At 42.1% G+C, this 20629-nt stretch overlaps 1 protein-coding gene and 1 long non-coding RNA gene across 10 annotated transcripts in view; one reads left to right on the forward strand and one right to left on the reverse strand.

Moving 5' to 3' along the window:
- The window catches only part of ZNF638 (zinc finger protein 638), a 124315-nt gene extending 122385 nt beyond the window's left edge, over positions 1–1930 (reverse strand). For 8 of the 9 annotated variants that reach the window (XM_078056416.1, XM_078056417.1, XM_078056421.1 and 5 more), the window contains exon 1: positions 1908–1930. The gene's annotated coding sequence lies outside the window, so the exon portion shown is untranslated. The remainder of the gene's footprint in view (positions 1–1907) is intronic. The other variant, XM_036118166.2, reaches the window with a different exon arrangement.
- LOC118551992 (uncharacterized) lies at positions 670–19714 on the forward strand. Its single transcript, XR_004925318.2, has 4 exons — positions 670–952; positions 2375–2495; positions 9795–9905; positions 19609–19714. It is a non-coding gene; the product is annotated as an uncharacterized LOC118551992 (long non-coding RNA).
- Positions 19715–20629: the final 915 nt, after the last annotated feature.

A 20629-nucleotide genomic window follows, 5' to 3' on the forward strand; every position in this document is an offset into this window, starting at 1 on the left:
AGTAAGTTTTCCTCACCACCACAAAACGTCCCCAGAGGCAAAAGGTAAAGAATCACTGCATGTGATAGCTCACTCATCTCCCCTCTCTAAAGTACACTTAAAGTTCAAAAAAATATATATTTGATTGCAATTAAAAAGGCACCTTTGTTTCAAAAAAAAAAAAAACAACTTGAGGTTCAAATAAGAAGTTACTAAGAATCATGATTACTAGGGACAGCAAAACACTACCCAAGTCCTTTAAGCATATGCAAAAAAAAAAAGGATATACAGAAAAGATGAATTAAGGGTGCCTTTTGATTTTACAAGACAATTCACAGCAACATTCACAACTGTAAAAGGATGTATTTAAAGTACTTACACTTTTCCTAATTACTAAATAAAAGAGAGCAACATTTTTATTTTCCAACACCCTAATAAGAACAATAATTACAGTATTCTCCAATCTCCAATATGCTCTCATTTTTAAAAAATCCATAATCTTCTGATCCTTGGTAGGCAGCAAACTAAATTCCAGCACCTTTTTCTCAAGCCAGGAATTCCTTTCCCTAATCCTTAAGGAATAAGAAATAGACACTCCTTTTCAACTCAAACCAATAAACGGGGTCTTGGGAAAGAGCAGAGCAAGCTGAAACAATGTCACCAGAGCTTAGATCTAGAAAGGAGCGCCAAGAATGCATGACAGAACACTGGACGTTCCGTTCTGCAAAATGTCTATCATTCTCCTCTCTCGGCTCGCACAAAGGCCACAAAGATTGGGAGAGGGCAGTACAGTACCGATACGGGGTTGTCAGAGCAATTCACTTAACAACTCTAAGCGTCATTTGAGTCTGCTCCAGCGAGAGGACCGGACGTAGACTCGGGCCACCGGGGGAAAAGAGCTGATGCGGCTACGGAGAGCAGCCCGGCCCCCCGCCCCCTTCCCCCGGCTGGGATGTGACCAGTATCCTAACAGGTATGCAGCTCGCCTTTCTGGGGACTCTTGGAATGTACAAATCGCTGCAATAAACAGCCGGGCCGGGCGGGTGTCCGCAGGCAGCGCTGGGAGCCGGGGCGTGACAGATTCCCCGCGGCTGTCAAGTGGGCTGGGGGGAGGGGCCGCACGCGCTATTTACACCATTCCAAAGTCTGGAACCTGGGTATGTAGTTGTGGGTGAAAGCAAACCTAAGCAAACTGGAAAAGCAAAATCCCTCAAAACTGATGACTCAAAAAAAATTTTTTTTGATGACTCAAAACACTATCCATGGTTTTTCTTTTCTGTACTTTGAGAAATTCCTTTCATTAAGAAATCTATTACTCTAAAATAAGAAAGCTCAAACTTATTATTTAAGGAACAAAAGTGTCAATGTTGCATTCAAAGAACTACTTCCCTGAGATCAAAAACTACTTTTGGATGAGATACAGCGTATTATGCAATGCTACAAAGTGATTTTTTTTAAAGGGCAATCTTTAAAAAGAGCTCCAGCTCGTCGGATCTGTTTCTCTGATTTTGAAGACTCCTCATCACCACTGCGCCGTGTCCCTGCAGTGTAAAGGATCGTTTACTTAATCGTGCTCTCCCAAGACCCGCCCGCACAGCGCCGCGTCCACAGAGCCTGTCCAGACCCGGGAAAGAGCTGCTGGGACCGCGAAGCCGAGCGACAAGTGCCCGTGAGGCGTCCCACGGCTATTCGCTGACCGTCTGGAGTCTCCGCACACACAACTTGCGCAGCGCTTAAGACCGGCCTACTCGGGGAGTGACAGTAAAGGGGGGGAGGAGGGGAAGCGGAATTTGGACCCGAACCCCGTGACACGAGGATGCCTTGGCACGGACCCTGTCGGCCCGCCGGCCCTCGCCAGCCCAACCACTGCCAATAGCCCCAGAGGACGCAGCAGGGCAGGGAGCCCAGGGGGCAAAGGAAGAGCTCACCGCTTCAGATGGTCCGAAGCCCGCCGAGCTGCGGTGGTCGCGGAGACCAAACTAGGCGCCGTAGCCGCTGCTGCAGCCCGGGTTGTAGCCCCGGCAGGAACCGGATCCCGGGGCATCGCCGGCGGCTCCCACAGCACTCGCGCTTCCCAGAGCTAGGCGCACGCCGCCTCTTCCGCCACCCGGCACAAGGCTCCCCGGCGCGGCCCGCCCACCCCCGAGGAGGGCCAATGCGCGTGGAGCGCGGGAAGCCGGGGGCGGGGCGCGAGAGGCCTGGCAGCCCAGCGACGCTGTCAGGCTGAGAGGTCCTAGCCCACCCGCCGGGAGCAGTCCAGGTTTCTGAGTCCCCCGCCTTGGACTCGTGTGGAGAGGGCAGGGGACGCACATTCTGCAGATAAAAGATCTATGAGAGTCTGAGATGTTCGGGACACACTTCTGATTTTGCAGGGTCTCTTTCTTTCTCTTTTTAGACTTCTTCGTCCGCTGTTTACGGAAAACCAGCCAGTGTTTGGAGACGCACTGGAATGAGAAACAGTGCCTACTTTCAGGAATCTCCCAATCAGTCGGGTGGAGGAGCAGATAAGGAAACAGGTAACTAGGAGAGCCCTCATGAGATGCATTCCAAAATCAAAAGTCATGTTTTGCAATGGGGGGATGTGGGGAGGGGATAGGGGGGATTCTGCTAGGAGAGAACTAAAAGGCTTGTTACTCTGCAATACTTGTAGCCATGATTCACAGTGGAGAACAGTGCATACATCTTTCTCGTTTTCTTTTTTTCTTAATGACATCCAGATAATATGCACGACAGTTAAATATTTCAACAGCATCAAAAATACATGATATACAATGAAAAGAAAATTCCGTTATCCACTGCTCCCTCCCCCTCCCCCAATTTTCTTTCCTGTTAGAATATCACTGCTAACTAATTTGTTGTATGTCCTTTCAAAGACACTCTGTGCAGTAAATATATATGTAATATATATGCTGTGTATGTTATATATATACATACTCTTCGCCCAATCTCCTCTCTCCTCCCTCCGCCCCCCCCCCCCCCCGCCCCGGTACTCTACACAGTTTTGCCACCTTGGTTTTCTTCACTTAACACTATATTTTGGACAACTTTTATTATTTGTGCTGATTACATAGTATTTCATCAAATTATTGTTTCAAGTTTTTCCCATTCTTTTGCTTTTACAAACAGTGCTATGGTCAGTAGTTATATTCTTATTTATAGCCATTTGGCATGTGAGCAAATGTCTGTCTAGGCTAAATAACTAGGTGTTGAAGGCTAGATCCTAAGGTATGGACTTTAAAAATTCTGATAAATGTTGCCACACTGCTCTCCATACAGTTTGTGTCAGTTTATGCTCCCACAGCAATTTATCGGGGTTTCTGTTTCCTCACATCTCTCTATACAGTATGTTACCAAACTTAATTTTTTTTTAATATTTTATTTATTTATCTGACAGAGAGAGACACAGCAAGAGAGCGAACACAAGCAGGGGGAGTGGGAGAGGGAGAAGCAGGGTTCCTGCCGAGCAGGGAGCCTGATGCGGGGCTTGATCCCAGGACCCTGGGACCATGACCTGAGCCGAAGGCAGAGGCTTAACTGACTGAGCCACCCAGGGGCCCCTCAAACTTAATTTTTAAAAATTGCCATTCTGTGAACTGTCTGCTCATATCCTTTGCCCATTTTTCTGTTCAACTGTTGGTCTTTTTTTTCTTTATTGTTGGGAATATATGTATATAAAATATATATATAATATATATATAAATAAGCTTATTTATTTATCTATCCCTCTCTACATATAAATAAAATTAGTCCATTGTGAATAAATTGTTTATCTTTCCCCCACCTTGTCTTTTGGTTTTGTTTATTGTATTTTTTGCAATGAATTGTTTATTTTCATATAGTCACATTAATTAATTTTTATTTATGTTTCTAGGTTTTTTTAATCTTAGAAAGGCTGTAACTACCCCCAAATTAAGAAAGATTCTTCCATGTTTCCTTCTAGTATGTTTGATATCTATACAATTAATCCATAATGTAGATAATCTACAATAAAAATAATATATATTATAATAAAGAAATAAATCAGAGCAAAGGATATGATCTGATAATTCTCCAAAGAGGATATCCAAATGTCGAATAAACACATGCAAAGATGTTTCTAGCGTCAGTAGCCATCAACAAAACGAAAATCAATACCACAATGAGATACCACCTCACACCCACCAGAATGGCTATAATCAAAAAGACAGATAATAACAAATGTTGGTGTCTTAGTCTGTTTGAGTTGCTATAACAAAAATATCATAGCCTGGATGGCTTAAACAACAAACATTTCTTTCTTACAGTTCTGAAGGCTGGGAAGTCCAAATTCAAGGCACTGGGCAGATTCTGTGTCTGGTGAAGACCTGCTTCCTGGTTCAAAACTGTCTGTTTTCTTACCACATGGCAGACAGGGTGAGGAGACTCTCTGGGGTCTCTTTTAAAGGGCACTAATACCATGCATGAAGGCTCCACCTTTATGACCTGAACATCTCCCAAAAGTCCCACCTCCAAATACCATCACATTGGGGATTAGGTTTCAACATATGAATTTTTGGAAGATGTAGACCTTTCAGTCTGTAGCAGCTGGCAGGTGTTACGAACTGACTTATGTCCCCCCAAATTCATACATTGAGGTCCTAACCCCCAATGTGACTGTATTTGGAGATAAGATCTTTAGAGAGGTAATTAAGATGAAATGAGGTCATAAGGTTGGGACCCTAATCTAATGTGACTGGTAGGCTTAAAAAAAAAAGGAAGAGACACTAGAGACATGCATGGCTACACACAGAAAAGGCTATGTGAGCACACAACAATAATGTGACTATCTGTAAGCCAAGGAGAGAAACCTCAGGAAAAACCAAACTTGTTGACATCTTGATCCAGAACTTGCAGCCTCCAGAACTATGAGAAAATAAATTTCTGTTGTTTAAGATGCCCAGCCTGTGGTATTTTGTTTTGGCAGCCCTAGAAAGCTAATGCAGCAAGAATGTGAAGAAATCAGAACCCTCATACACTACTGGTGGGAATGTAAAATGATGCAGTCACTTGGAAAACACTTTGGGTAGTTCCTCAGTGAAACATAGAGTTACCAACCATATGACCCAGCAATTGCCCTCCTACATATATACCCCAAAACATATCCACACAAAAACTTGTACATGAATGTTTGTAGCAAAATTATTCATAATAGACAAAAAGTGGAGACAACCCACATGCCCATCAACTGATGAATGGATAAAGAAATGTGATATAACTATATAATGGAATGTTATTTGGCAATAAAAAGGAGTGAAGGACTGATACATGCTATAAGATGGGTGAACCTTGAAATCGTTATGCTAAGTGAAAGAAGCCAGTCATTAAGGACCACGTATTATGTGATTCCATTTATATGAAATGTCCAGAATAGGCAAATCTATAGAAACAGAAAGATTCGTGTTTGTCTAGGTGTGGGGTGGGATGGAGGGATTATGGGGTAAAGGCTAGAGGTATAGGGTTTCTTTTTAAGGTAATGAAATGTTCTAAAATTTATTGTGGAGACGATTGCATAGCTCTCTGAATATACTAAAATTCATTGAACTGTACACTTTCAATGGATCAATTGTATGGTATGTGAATTATATCTCAATAAATGTGTTAAAACAAAATCAGTACCCAGACTTAACTGGACAAGAGGTCAAAGTATATGACCAAATATCCCATACATGGAAAAACTCAGAGAAGTAAATTTTGGGGAAATGATTAGCTTTGCTGCGAGGTTAATTGAAAATCACAAAGGAGAATGTTGGCAGAGCTAAACAAAATGGATAAACTCGTAAGTTGATAAAATTACTTATTAGAACAACTGTTGATGAACATACTGAGGCAAACACAAAATCTATGAGATTTTTCATGTTTGTCCCATAATCTACATTTGGGAATATATTCCCTCAAAACAATCCAAGCGAGAAAACCAATTTTCACTAAATGTTTATAGCACCACTCTTTATAATGAAAAATGAAACTGGAAATACCTCAAGTACCTGATAATTTGGAGGGTGTTTATTAAAGTGGGAAGCCTGGGCTGCATTCGTAAATGGGAAAGTACATCCAAAATAATGAGGAAAGTAGAATTCAAATGAGTTTGGGAATGCTGATAAGTGTACATAAATAAACATAACACTGTTGAGTATAATAAGGAGGAAATGTAGTATTAATTGGCACCAGGATTCCTCTTAGAAAGAAACTGTCTTGGGGCGACTGGGTGGCTCAGTTGTTAAGCGTCTGCCTTTGGCTCCGGTCAGGATCCCGGAGTTCTGGGATGGAGCCCCGCATTGGGCTCCCTGCTCAGCGGGAAGCCTGCTTCTCCTTCTCCCTCTGCCCCTCCCCCTGCTCATGCTCTCTCTGTCTCTCTCAAATAAATTAATAAAATCTTTAAAAATAATAATAATAAATAAATAACAAAATTCTCATTTGTTCTAAAAGTATTGATCCCCATCCACAGACTAAAACAGAATGAATGGATCCTGGCTAAGGCCCTGTCATGGCAAAATCCAGTGGAAGTGATGTTCAGGTACACCCTGGCTAATGGCTGGGGGAATGGAAATAAATGTGTAAGATGGAAAAATTTATACCCATTCTCTCTCTCTTTTTTTTTTTTAAATTTTTTTTATTGTTATGTTAATCCCCATACATTACATCATTAGTTTTAGATATAGTGTTCCATGATTCATTGTTTGTGCATAACACCCAGTGCTCCATGCCGAACGTGCCCTCCTCAATACCCATCACCAGGCTAACCCATCCTCCCACCCCCCTCCCCTCTAGAACCCTCAGTTTGTTTTTCAGAGTCCATCGTCTCTCATGGTTCTTCTCCCCCTCCGATTTCCCCCCCTTCATTCTTCCCCTCCTGCTACATTCTTCTTCTTCTTTTTTTTATACCCATTCTCTCTTAGCAGTAAGGCCTGAAGGGATGTAGTTAGGCTGTCCCATTGTGGAAACGTTGTTCTATGTGTTCTGCATTAAAGTGTTATTAGAGCAAAAATATGATCAAATATTCAAGAAGCCTGGTCTGTGGAAAAAGTTCAAAAGAACCAATGTGTAAATGACTCTCAGTGAGCACGTTGAAGTTCTTAATTGCCCAACTCCAGAATTCATGACTTCCACTGACATAGCCAGAGGAAGGTTACTAACCAGGCCTAATTTACAGATGGCAGGTCTGTGGCAGAAGGCCTAGAAGTGATTTTCCCAAGGTTATAGAGCAAGCCAGAGGGTGAGCCGAAAATAGAACCGTACCTCACACTCCCATGCAGGCTATATGATAACTTGTGTACTGTCAGCAAAAAGTTGAGGAATGACTGTCCTGGAGAGGTTAGCATAGTTTTATGGCTAAAAGAGCCTTGCTCAACAATTGCAAATGCTACTTGACAACAGCAAATGACCTATTTAATCCTATAAATAGTAACAATGTAGACAATTAAGCAAAAGTTTCAGGAAAAAAAAAATTACTTTTTGACAATAGCAAAATTTAAAAAAGACACAGCTCCATGATCATGAAGCCACTACTTATGTAATACATACACTTTAGTGAGAGTCGGTCTCTTCCTCCAAAGACTAGACTTCTGGACGATAACTCTCAACACTGTAGTACCAGCAAGTTTATGGGATCTGGCAGAACAGCCTAAACATTTTCAGAAGTGTAGGTTTTTTTCTGGATTTCTGGAAGGGTAGGATTTTAGGCCTCAGTGATAATGTTCTGTAAGTTTCTTTACTGAATTAACAGAACTGGAAAATACAATGGGATAGTCAGGTAGTTAGAGCCCTAGGGCTTAGCCACTCAATTTATGTTTCTTGGGTACCCAGGCTGTGGAGGGATTGCTTAGCCAGCTACTATGCTGTACTTGAGCTACTTTTATCATATTTTTAGGAAAGACACCAAAAGCTAGTATCACTGTTAGGTGACCCTTCTCTAGAGTAGATTTTTACATTGCACTGACCTAGTCAACAAAAAGCTTTACAAATTTATATTCTCAGGATTGTTGCTAATCCCATTCCCACTTTTCAGAAAGATTCTTCTTGATGATTGCTGTGCTGGGTTAATACATTTGGGCCAGCTCTAAGAGAATATCACACTCACAGACTATGGACTTCTTGACTGCAAGTTTCCGTCCCTTCACATAAGAGGCTGCACTATTACTGTTTAGCTCAGTGCTTCGGTGGTTCCTTCTACAAGACCCTGACCAAAAAGATAAAATCTAAATGTACAGTAGAAGAAAGAAAGTGATATGTCCAGCAACTATTTCTCAGAGAACTCTCACTTAACTGGCAAGAGTGGTGGAAGCCAGTCCCCTTTCCATGGCATAACATCATCTCTGAAACCATCTTACAGATCAAAGTGTCCGCTGATAAAATCAGGATTATTAGAAGTGTTACCCTTTGCAGGCAATATTTTATTAATATATTAATAAGCCAATTATTGTGAGGTGAAGGAAAAATCCAAAATCCAAATTTGCATGAAATTTTTTGGCTCTTTCAGTCTCTTTTAGCATAAATATTTTGGCTGCTACCAGTTTTGTTTTGTTTTGTTTTTTCCTTTTAAGCAGCACAGTGATATAGGTTAGGACTTTCTGGGTTAAATACACATAAATACATAGATTAAATACATTTGGGATGGAAAGTCAATCTAGTGTTATTCAGAATATTTTTTGAGCATTTATGGCCATTCTGTCTAAATTCTGGCTATACACAGGATTTGTCTCTGCTCACCAAAACAGGTAGCCTATGTTTCACACAAAAGGAAGAGAAATCTGAAAAGCTCCAAAGAGTCAACAGTGTATCCTAGTCACCCCTTTGCTCACTTCTACTCCTCCCTTCTCAGTTGGACCCATGCTCTGTTGTCTAGTTCTGTTTTATTATGAACCTTCTGTATGCACAGTTCCAACACATGGACTATTTTATTTTTATTTTTATTTTTTTTAAAGATTTTATTTATTTATTTGACACACAGAGAGATAGAGAACACAAGCAGGGGGGAGCGGCAGGCAGAGGGAGAAGCAGGCTCCCCACTGAGCAGGGAGCCTGATGCGGGACTCGATCCCAGGACCCTGGGATCATGACCTGAGCCGAAGGCAGACGCTTAACCGACTGAGCCACCCAGGTGTCCCTCAACATACGGACTATTTTAATTGATTTCACATATTCATCCATTTATTCACCAAGATTTTTGTCACTCCAGGGGACATAAGCATCCTCTACCCTTTTTTTAAAGATTTTATTTATTTATGTGTCAGAGAGAGAGCACGAGCAGGGGGAGCAGCAGGCAGAGGGAGAAGCAGACTCCCCGTTGAGCAAGGAGCCCAATGCAGGACTCGATCCCAGGAACCCGGGATCATGACTTGAGCTGAATGCAGATGCTTAACTGACTGAGCCACCCAAGCATCCCAAGCATCCTCTACCCTTAATAAGGCTGCAGTTGTATGAGAGAGATAGCCATCATGACAAACACAACGTAAGAATATATGAAATAAGTGCTAGAAGTAAGCTTTGGAGTCAGAAAGACTTAAGTTCAAATCCAGCTCTGCTATTCACTAACCAAGTGACCTTGATTGAATTATTGAACCTCACTGAGTTTCAGTGTCACCCTCCAGGAAAATGAGTTTGGCAGTTCTCTTTCAAGATGGCCCTCAGGGATCCTGATATTCATGTGTCTGTATAATCCCCCTGCCTCAAATGTGGGCTTGACCTAGTGACTTGCTTCCAAAAAGAGAACACTACAAAAGTGATAAGATGGGACTTCCATGATGAGGATTCAAAAGACTGACTTCTGTCCTCCTGGCTTTTCTCTCTTGCCTTCTTAGCTTATGTACTTTAATGAAGCAAGCTGCCATGTTGGAGACCCCACATGGCAAAGAATGGAAAGAGGCCTCCAGCCAACAGCCAGCGAGGAACTGAATCCTGCCAGCATGCAGGTAAGTGAGCCTGGAAGCAAATCCTTTCCCAGAAGGAAATCCTTTCCCAGTAGGGGCTTGCCATGACCATAGCCCAGTGTGATCCTTGGTTATAGCCTATGGAGCCGAGGACCCAGCTAAGCAAGCCTGAGCTCTTGACCTTACAGAAACGAAGAGATAATAAATGTTGAAAGCCACTAAATTTGGGGGGTAGTGTGTTACAAAGCTATAGATAGCTAGTACAATGGAATAACACGTTCCTTGAAGAATTACCATGAGGATCAGAACGTATATGAGGATTAGAAGAATGACAATAATGGTAATGACAAGGACAACAGGGGATCCCAGGGGATCTAAGCTTAAATTAAGATTCAGAACCTGGTGAAATGCTGCTATAGTGAAGTTATTTTTAGTGCTTGAACCCCCTGAGGAGTACAAGAGAGAAGAAAGTATGAAGAACAGGGTATCATATTTTCTCAGTCAGGCCCAGACTATGTCTGACTCTGTTAGAAAGGGGCTTGTGAGCAGAGCTAAAGTAGCAGGTTTGTGAGAGCCAGTGAACAAGAAACGGTGCGTGGGGGCCCAGGTGAAAAAGTTTCACCAAGAATTGGGGAGAGGGTCATTTTCCCACTTCTGCTCAGATTGGAGTATGGCTAAGGCTATAACCTGAAGTCAAGGGATAATGCAGTTGTTCAACTCAAGATTCCTGCCTTGGGAGCATGGAGTGTAGGCCCAGGGAGGAAGGGTTTTCATGAGGGACACTGGCCACAGTGGAGGTGACAAGGCCCTCCTTCTTCTACTGAGATTGGCACATAGCTATTTCTATGTTTGTGGTTGGTGAACAGTAATACAGACTATGGGAAAGGAACATAAGCACACTTGACGCTGGGCAGCCTCCGAGGAGGGAAGTTGAGGACCTATGTCACCATAAGCCAGTGCAATTGGGTTATAGGTGTCTTAAAGGACATGCAGAGTTCCGACAGGCAAAGCAAGGTAAACAGACATTCCAAACTAAGGGAACAGCACATGTAAAGATTCAGAGCTGTGAACAGAAATCATTTCCTTACAGAAAAGCAAGTAGTCCTGGGTGATCAGAGAAAGGAGTACAAACTAGTTAACATCTCCCATTCTGATTCTGATTTAGTTTCTAGACCAGTGATTCTCAGACTTTGGGTGTCGGTTTCCCTTTACATTCTTAAAAATTAATGGTGACCTCAAAGAGCTTTTGTTTATGTGGATAATATCTTTTGAATATTTACTGTATTAGAAATTAAAACAGATAACTTTTTCAAATATTTAGTTTGAAAACATCACCACTGTACTGTCCTGCCTCTCTCAGGGACAAAGGCCTGCAGTAAAAATCACAAAGGGTTGAGTCATCCCACTCAGCCACCCCTTCTCCCCTCCTCTCCCTGCCATTTTAGATTTCAATGCTCTTTTCTCTTTCCCTGCGTGTTTCGGGAACTCATATTCCTTTTCGCTCTGCAGTAAGTCCTTGTACATTGCCCGTTGTTCATTTTTCCCCCCACTCCACAGAAGCTGCTCTCTCTAAAGGCACCAACGACCTTATAATGACCAGATTCAGTGGCTGCTTTTCAGTCCTCATCCGCCTTGCTCTTTGAGACATGGGATATTATTATTTTTTTTTTTCAAAGATTTTATTTATTTTTCAACAGAGAGAGAGAGACAGCGAGAGAGGGAACACAAGCAGGGGGCAGTGGGAGAGGGAGAAGCAGGCTTCCCGCTGAGCAGGGAGCCCGATGTGGGACTCCATCCCAGGACCCTGGGATCAGGACCTGAGCCGAAGGCAGACGCTTAACGACTGAGCCACCCAGGTGCTCAAGACATGGGATATTATTAGCCATTTTCTTTTTCATTAAGATTCTTGCCTCTATTGGTTATTCTGACACCAGGCACTTCTATTTCTGTCAACTGCTTCTCTACTAAGTTCTTTTCAGAAAATTCTTGATGAGATCCTTTTCCTTGGCCTGTCCCTTAAACGTCTTCCTTTTTCAGTGTTAGGTCCTAGGCTCCTCTTTCTTCTCATTCTATAACTTCTCCAACTGCCACATCATTTACCTCCATGGCTTTAATTACTAAATATATACTATTGACACCCAAAGACATTACTTACAGCCCAGCCCTCTGTCATATGTCCAAATGATGCCTGGACATTACTCAGGCACCTTAAAACGTCCAAATCCGTTAGGATGGGTCATCTCTCCCTTCAAAGTGATCACTCCTCCCTCCTGTGGTCTCTGACCCAGGGAATTACACCACCATCCTGTGAGCCAGATGCTTGGGAGTCATTCCAGACTTCTCCTACCTCACCCCTACCTAGGATCTGCCCCGTGGTTCTTCTGGATCTACCTCTGGAACATTACTGAAATGTCCCTGACCCTAGCTCGGACCTTCCTCTTCTCCTACCTGGATCATTACACAAGCCTCATCGGTAGCGCACTTTCTTCTGGTTGTGGCTGCTGACAATTCATCCACAGCAGCAGGAGTTGCTCCTCTGCGTGACTGTAGGACCTGTCATTACATCAGATCCTATATTATTGGTACTCCCTGGCCTGTGCAGCGCTCAGGTTTTGTACACACTGCTGTTGAAATATGCCTTCTAAGTCCTGTGCGTGACTAGGTCACTCCATAGCCTGAAACCACTCTCATGATTCCCTGTTGCCTTCAGGATAAAGCCCAAACCCCAACACACTGTTCCAGTTATTATGGCTATGTAACAAACTACTCTAAACGTAGCAGGGTAAGGCACTAACCACTTTGTTAGACTTGTGGATTCTGTGGGTCAGAGATTTGGAGAGGGCACAGGAGGAATGATTTGTCTCTGCTCCTTGATGTCTAGGGCCTTATCTGGGGGTGTCTCCATAGCTGGTGCCTGGGACCATCTGAAGGCTCATTCCCTCCCACATCTGGAATCTGGGCTATGTGGAGATTAGGCCTGATGACTAGAGCACCTACATGTAGCCTCTCCTTCATGGTTTCCTCATAGCTTGGTGGCCTCCTGCCTTACATGACATTTCAGAGTTCCAAGTACAAGTGCTCTAGCAAATAAGGTGGAAGCTACATAACCCTTTTTTAGGGTTCACACAGGGTCATGTCTAAGTTCTGTTGGTTATAGGCAAATGTGTCCAGATTCAAGGTGAGGGGGCATAGACTTTACCTCTCCATTGAAAGAGTATCAGGTCATACTGTAGATGAGCATATGAGATGGGAGGCATTGTGGTCATCTATGGAAAATACAATCTGTGACACAAACTATACCAAACCTTGACAACAAGCCCAGTCTCCCCACTTGCCATCTCTCCTTGACTGCTGTACTCTGGTCACACAAACTTCTGGCTGCTCCCTTCTGCACCTGTTGCTTCCCCTACCTGCAAACTCCTGCACCTCCTTTAAGAGTTAGCTCAAGGGTCACTTACTAAAGGCAGACTTAGGCAGGCATAAATTAAAAAGAAATAATCCTGTAAGGTTTCAAGCAAGAAAAAAACCCAGGTGGCTTTAGAAAGTTAAATCACATTTCGGGAATGGCAAAAGAATAGAGATAAGGAACCCTCAAACAAAATAGAATCCAGGAATAGACACAAGGATACACTAGAATTTCTTATTTGACATATGGGTGGGAGGGAAAAGATAGATGCCCAAACACTCATGAAAGAGAGCCTCGTCTTGTAGGCACTGGAAAAGTAGACATTTGTCAGACATCCCTCTTATTTCCCCTTGAGTTATCTACTCTGGGTATGCTCCTCCCAGCTTGCCCCATCTCTACCTGGGGCTCCTGGACACATCCCCCACAGATTCTGCCCCTTCGATATACACACCACCACCGCACAAGGCCGTCTAAGTGCATTCCACTCTACTGAAGGATTGGGGGAAATGACAGGAAATCACAGTGTAGGGAGGGGTACTTAGGAGCTGAGTGCAAAATAAGATTTTTTTTTTCCAGAAAACACCTATGATGTTTATTTAACATGTGAACAGTATTTATTTACCATGTATTTATTGAGTATCCTCTATGTATCAGGTGCAGTTCTAGGTGCTGGGGATAGAATGATGTAGCAGATGGTGTTATGGTTCCACCCTGATACCTTGGGCCTTAGAGTGCACCCTATCCCACTTCTAATCATCAGGGTCTGCATCTTTTTGCCTATTGACTTTCTTCAGCAGCCATGGCATGGCCATGGGCGAGTGGGTCCCTCAGGCCAAGAGTACAGAAGAATTAACATACCCTAGAAACAGCCATTATTTGGTGACCAACAGGAGTTGGTGTGTGAATATCTCAGCAACCACACCCCCCAGGGTGTATTGTTGGAGGCCCAGTTTCCTCTGCAGGATGCAGCTGCAGTTACACAGAGTGAGGACCTGTGGATAATGCATCCTTTATTGATGGCCTTCTCATCCCTGCCTCACTTCTCCACACTCCTGCTGGTATTCCTTGGCAGCATGGCTCATGGAAGCAATCACACTCAAACTACCTCAGGTCTACCTCTACGGAAACCCAAACTAAGGTAAATGATTAAAAAATACTTTAAAAAGGCCAAGTCCTGACCTTGTGAAAATAAACAATAAATAAGTAAACAAATGAATATATGAGTTTAAGAAAGGAGCAATGCTATGAAGAAAAACAAAGCAAGGTAAAGGATAGAGAGAGTGATTAGTGGGTGCAAGAGGAAGGGATACAATTTAGATAGAGTGATCAAGGAAAGAGCTTCTGAGGAGGTAACATTTGGGAGAGGCTTAAATGAAGCCAGGGAGGGAGCGTTGTAAATGTTTAGTAGAAGAACATTCTTGGCAAAGGGCAAAGAAACAAGAATGAGTTCCAGTGTTTGAAATACAGCAAGAAGGCCAGTGGGGCGCCCTTTCCTCTTCTCCATCTACACTTATTCCTTTGGTGATGCCAACCAGTCTTGTGGGTTTGAACACTGTCTTTCAACTCCCATAGTCATATCTCAGCTGGACCTCTTTCCTGGAATCCACACTCATAAATCTAACTACTTGTCTCCATTTGGATGTCTAACAGACATCTCAAACTTAACATGTCCAAAGCCAAAATCCTAGTCTTCTCCCCAAACTTTCTCCTCCCACTGAGATGTCTTCCCCCATCTCAGTAAATGGGCAAATTCATCCCTCCAGTCTCCCATGTCATGACCATGGGGTCACCTTTGACTTTTCTCATTCACCTCTCTCATCTAAGCTAGCAGCAAATCCTGTCAGTTCTGCCTTGAAAATATATCCAGAATCCAGTTACTTCTCACCACCTTCACTGCTGCCATCTCGGTCCTGGCTCCCATCATCCCTGCCTTACTGGTCTCCCTCTTGTGCCCCTTGCTTCTCGTATAGTTTATTCCTGCCCAGCAACAGAAGAAATCCCTTTTTTTCTTTTTTTAAAGATTTTATTTATTTATTTGACAGAGAGAGACACAGCGAGAGAGGGAACACAAGCAGGGGGAGCGGGAGAGGGAGAAGCAGGCTTCCCGCGGAGCAGGGAGCCCAATGTGGGGCTCGATCCCAGGACTCTGGGACCATGACCTCAGCCGAAGGCAGACACTTAACGACTGAGCCATCCAGGCGCCCCCAGAAGAAATCCTTTTAAAATGAAGTCAGATCATCTAACTCAGAGTACAAGCCAAAATTTTTACAATGACCTACCAGATGCTACACTACGTACATTCCCACTTACCTCAGTGCTTACTCCCTGCCTTTTGCTTACTTCATTCCAGCCACGTGAGCCTTTCTTGCTTTTCCTTAAATATGCCAGGCTCATTTCCATTTCAGGACCTTTGCACTTGCTATTCTCTCTACTTAGAATGCTCTTCCCCCAGTTATCCTTCACCTCCTTCAGCTCAAGTGTCTCCTTCTAAGGGATATCCTCCCTGCCCAAGGCCACTGGCCAGAGGGACAAATGGGGCCTTGAAATCCACCCTCAGTACATGACACACAGCATGCACTTAATCAGTATTTGTTGAATAAATGACAGAATGGACAAAAGAAGGAACTATTAAATCGGACACACATGACTCCGGATTCGGTATAAATCCTTAAAAAGGAAAGGCATTTTTTGACTTGTGTATCTAGAGCACTCTCACACTGGTGTCAGAGTCTCGCACTATTATGTAGAGTGCTGCTAGTTCCTCTCCCCTTTCTTGGCTCACAGGTTGTGCTCATTCTGGCTTGCTGAGAAAAAGAAACCCAGTGGCTGGCTCTTTATGGTCTTTCGTCAGTTGCACAAAGACTTGGCCAAGGCTGTGGAGATTACTATAATGTTCTTTGTGACTGGATTACATTCGTAGCCCAGAACCACCTCTTCCTTGGTTTGTATAAAGGAACAGGAAAGGGGGTTGTATTATCCTTCTCTTTTTTTTTTTTTTTTTAATTTTATTTGACAGAGAGAGAGAGACAGCAAGAGAGGGAACACAAGCAGAGGGAGTGGGAGAGTGAGAAGCAGGCTGGGGTTCCATCCCAGGACCCTGGGATCACGACCTGAGCTGGAGGGAGACACTTAACAACTGAGCCACCCAGGCGCCCCTGTATTATCCTTCTTAAGAAACAGATTCTTCTAACTGATGCTATTGGGACAACTGGGTAACCAGCTGGAAAAAAAAAAAATTATACTTGGATTTTCTACCTCAATTTCTAAATCAAATAGATAAATTTCAGATGTTTTTGCACTTAAATGTAAAAAATTGAAACTGGTCCTAAAAGAAAATACAGTGAATATATGGATGAGAGAGACATTTCTAAGCACAAAACAAGTCATAAATCATAAAGGAGAATAGATAAGTTTGACCTACACAAGAATTTAAAAAGCTTCTATGTGGTCATTTAGGAGTCATTACAGATGAGGTAGATTATAAAGAAAAAGAAGAAATGTTTAGCACAAAATTCTGTGTAATGGTAATCTTTGGGGAGAAAGTTACTCAGGATTTTACCTCTATAAATTATCCTATGGAGTGAATAATACAAATTTCTAAAGATCTATTTGCAAAAGTGTTAATACCAGTATTATATATTATATATGTAAATGAAATATATATATTATATATATAAATGAAACAGAAGTTCATTAATAGGGATCTGGTTAAATAAATTATGACATACATACAAACAATGGAATTCTACACACACATTAAAAGTTATGTTAGTCTAGATATATTAACATGAAAAGATATCCACAATATTTTTTCACATGAAAAAGAAGATTAGAGAACATCATATGTACAATGGTCCTGTCTGTGTGTATGGTTAAATAAAGAGAGAGGTATGTGGGAAGAACTATTAATAGCTGTTATCTCTGGATAATGTTATTTGTGGACATATTTGTCTTCCTCTTCATATTTTTTGAATCATTGGATGTTTATTAATACAACATCCATTTTATCCATAAAATAGTTTTTAGTTTTTATTTTTTTTTATTTTTTTATTTTTTTAAAGATTTTATTTATTTATTTGAGAGAGAGAATGAAAGAGAGCACAAGAGCGGGGGGGGGTGGTCAGAGGGAGAAGCAGACTCCCTGCTGAGCAGGGAGCCCAATACGGGACTCGATCCTGGGACTCCAGGATCATGACCTGAGCCGAAGGCAGTTGCTTAACCAACTGAGCCACCCAGGCGCCCGGTTTTTAGTTTTTAAAAACTGAAATATTAAAACAGTGTTTTCATGAATTAAAAATAATTAAACATGTCCTATTGGCCCAGGATTTTCATATAGCTCTAGAATTGTGGCATCCCCTTCCCTTCTCTCACTCTGTACCTCAAGCCCATGCTGACCCCCACCCCCACACATAGGTTTGGGCCCCTGCATTGTATCTTCTTTCTTTTGGTAGAACTGCATAATCTTCTGTCTCATTACTAGAGCCATTCTAGAAACCCTGGTTGACTGGACTCCTGGCATACCACCTAACTTTTATCAGTAAGAATAATTATGTGAAAGAAACAGACTATCCTAAAACATAAAGCATAGCACAGAAGGGAATCTCACCCTCTTAGATGTTAAAATGTACAACAGTGGGACTATGATGAATGGCACAGAAGTATGTCAGAATTTAGTACATGATGAAAAGAGACACCACTGAAATAAGTGAGTGAGGATTACTTAATAAATGTTATTGCAGTAAGTGGTTTATAGTCCAAAGTAACCTCCAGATGTATAAAAGAGTGAAATATTAAAGCGTAGTAAAATATATTAAAAGTAATGAAATAAAACAGAATTTATTATCAGATCCTGGAAGGAAAATCCTTCTAAGCATTCATGCAGTAGGATAAATCTAGTCAGCAAATGAACTCTATGAAAATTTGAATTTTGTGCTCAATCCAAAATGGTATCACTAAATTGCTATACTTGAAATATTAAGTAACAAATATGACTAACAAGGAGTTAATATATTCCTAACTCATATAATTGATGTGAAAACCTAATACCTCTGTAGATAAATCTTCAAAAACTATACACAGTGAAAAAGATGGAGGACAGGATTTTATGATGTTAAGATAGGGAAGGCCTTCCCAAGGAGTATGTGACACCCAGAATACCTGAAGGGAAACACTGACAGATTTGACTACATAGCATTTTTGAAATTTCAAATAGCAAAATGAATAAAGTTAAAAGACAAATGTGAAGAAAATATTTGCCACAAACATCAAAGGATTAATATTCATGACATATAGGGCGCCTGGGTGGCTCAGTTGGTTAAGCGACTGCCTTCGGCTCAGGTCATGATCCTGGAGTCCCTGGATCGAGTCCCACATCGGGCTCCCTGCTCGGCAGGGAGTCTGCTTCTCCCTCTGACCCTCCCCCCTCTCATGTGCTGTCTCTCTCATTCTCTCTCTCTCAAATAAATAAATAAAATCTTTAAAAAAAAAAATATTCATGACATATAAATGGCTCCTATATATCAGTAAGATATCATAGGGAGAAAATGGGCAAAGTTATGAAGACACTTCCTAGAAAAAAATTCAAATGGTTATATATATATGTGTGTGTGTATATATATATATATATATATATATATATATGGGTTTGAACTTCAAAGATTCATTTATACATGGATTTTTCAATAAATATAGTACAGTATTATAAATATATTTTCTCTTATGATTTTAATAACATTTTATTTTCTCTAGCTTTATTGTAAAAATACAGTATATAATACATATAATATACAAAAATATGTGTCAGTTGACTGTTTATGTTACTGGTAAGGCTTCCAGTCAACAATAGGCTGTTAGTAGTTAAGTTTTGGGGGAGTTAAAAGTTATATATGGATTTTTTTACTGCATGGGGGTGTGGGTGCTCCTAACCCCCAGCATTATTCAAGGGTCAACTGTATATCTGAGTGTGTATATACATATAATTTCATAACCTCACTAGTAATTAAGGATATGCAAATTTAAATAAGATAGTACTGTTTGACTATCAAGTGGGAAATATTTTAAAAGATTAAAAATGTGCAACGTTACTGTATAAGAGTAAAGCCCAAACTGTGGTAGCTAGTCTCCAAAGAGGGCCTCCAACAACAACATTCTTCCTTTCGCTCTATGTGTATGCTGCTTCTCACATCAAGAGGTGAAGTTTGTTTCCCCTCTTATGGAATCCAGCCTGGCCCTGTGACTGCTTTTACCAATAGATTGAAATGGATATGTTGTTCTGAGACTTCTGAATCCAGGCCTAAGAGAACTGGTTACTCGCTCCTTTTTTCTTGGAATACTTCTTAGAACCCAGTTGCTATGGTGGAAGAAGCCCAAGCCACATGGAGAAGTCATGTGAATTAGAACTAAGACACTTCAGTTGACAGCCCCAACTGAGCCTGCGTCCACTACCACCGATGTAAGTGAAACTTCCAACCACAAATGATTTTGATTACTAATGAACAGGACCCAATTAACATTTTACAGTAGGGGCACCTGGGTGGCTCAGATGGTTGGGCATCTGCCTTCGGCTCTGGTCGTAGTCTCCAGGTCCTGGGATCAAGCCCCATGTCAGGCTCCCAGCTCATCGGGGAGTCTGCTTCTCTCTCTGCCTCTCCGCCTGCTTGTGCTCTCTCTCTCTCTCAAGGAGCAGGGGGAGGGGCAGAGGGAGAAGCAGGCTTCCCGTGGAGCAGGGAGCCCAACGAGGGGCTGGATCCCAGCACCCTGGGATCATGACCTGAGCTGAAGACAGATGCTTAATGACTGAGCCACCCAGGTGCCCCAATAAATAAAAATCTTTAAAAAAATATTTTACAATCTAATCAAACATATCAGAAATTTCTCTTTCCTAGGGAAGAGATGGAGGAGTTGGAAGGGCTGGGAAAATTATTAGTAACCCCCAGTCTACCAGTAGTTGGTGTGGGGCATTTATTTTGCTCATAGGCTTGGTCTCTGATAAGCCCCTGAACGGAGCCCATCAGATTGCATCTCTGATGGGTGCAGTCTGTAATTGAGCTCTGAGGCAGGCACTGGACATTACAGCTCCCATCTAGGCTTGGAGCCTGCAATCTGTTTCATACTTGGCCGTTTGTTCTTTACTCTGAGGTGACCTGGCCATGTAGCATGCCTTGACCCACCTATAAAATTAACCACAACTTCCCACAAGTTATGACAAGGAATACAACCTGCTAGAGCCCACTTACTTCATCTATGAGTAGGAGAGGAGAACTAGTAAGGAAACAAATTAAAGCAGTTACCTTACTTCCTACTAGTTAGAGGCCACCAGCGTTTGGAAAGGGAAGTCAAGATGCGGTCATCCACCAAAGGA

The sequence above is a fragment of the Halichoerus grypus genome, chromosome 10, assembly GCF_964656455.1.
Source record: "Halichoerus grypus chromosome 10, mHalGry1.hap1.1, whole genome shotgun sequence".
NCBI classification, from domain to species: Eukaryota; Metazoa; Chordata; class Mammalia; order Carnivora; family Phocidae; genus Halichoerus; species Halichoerus grypus.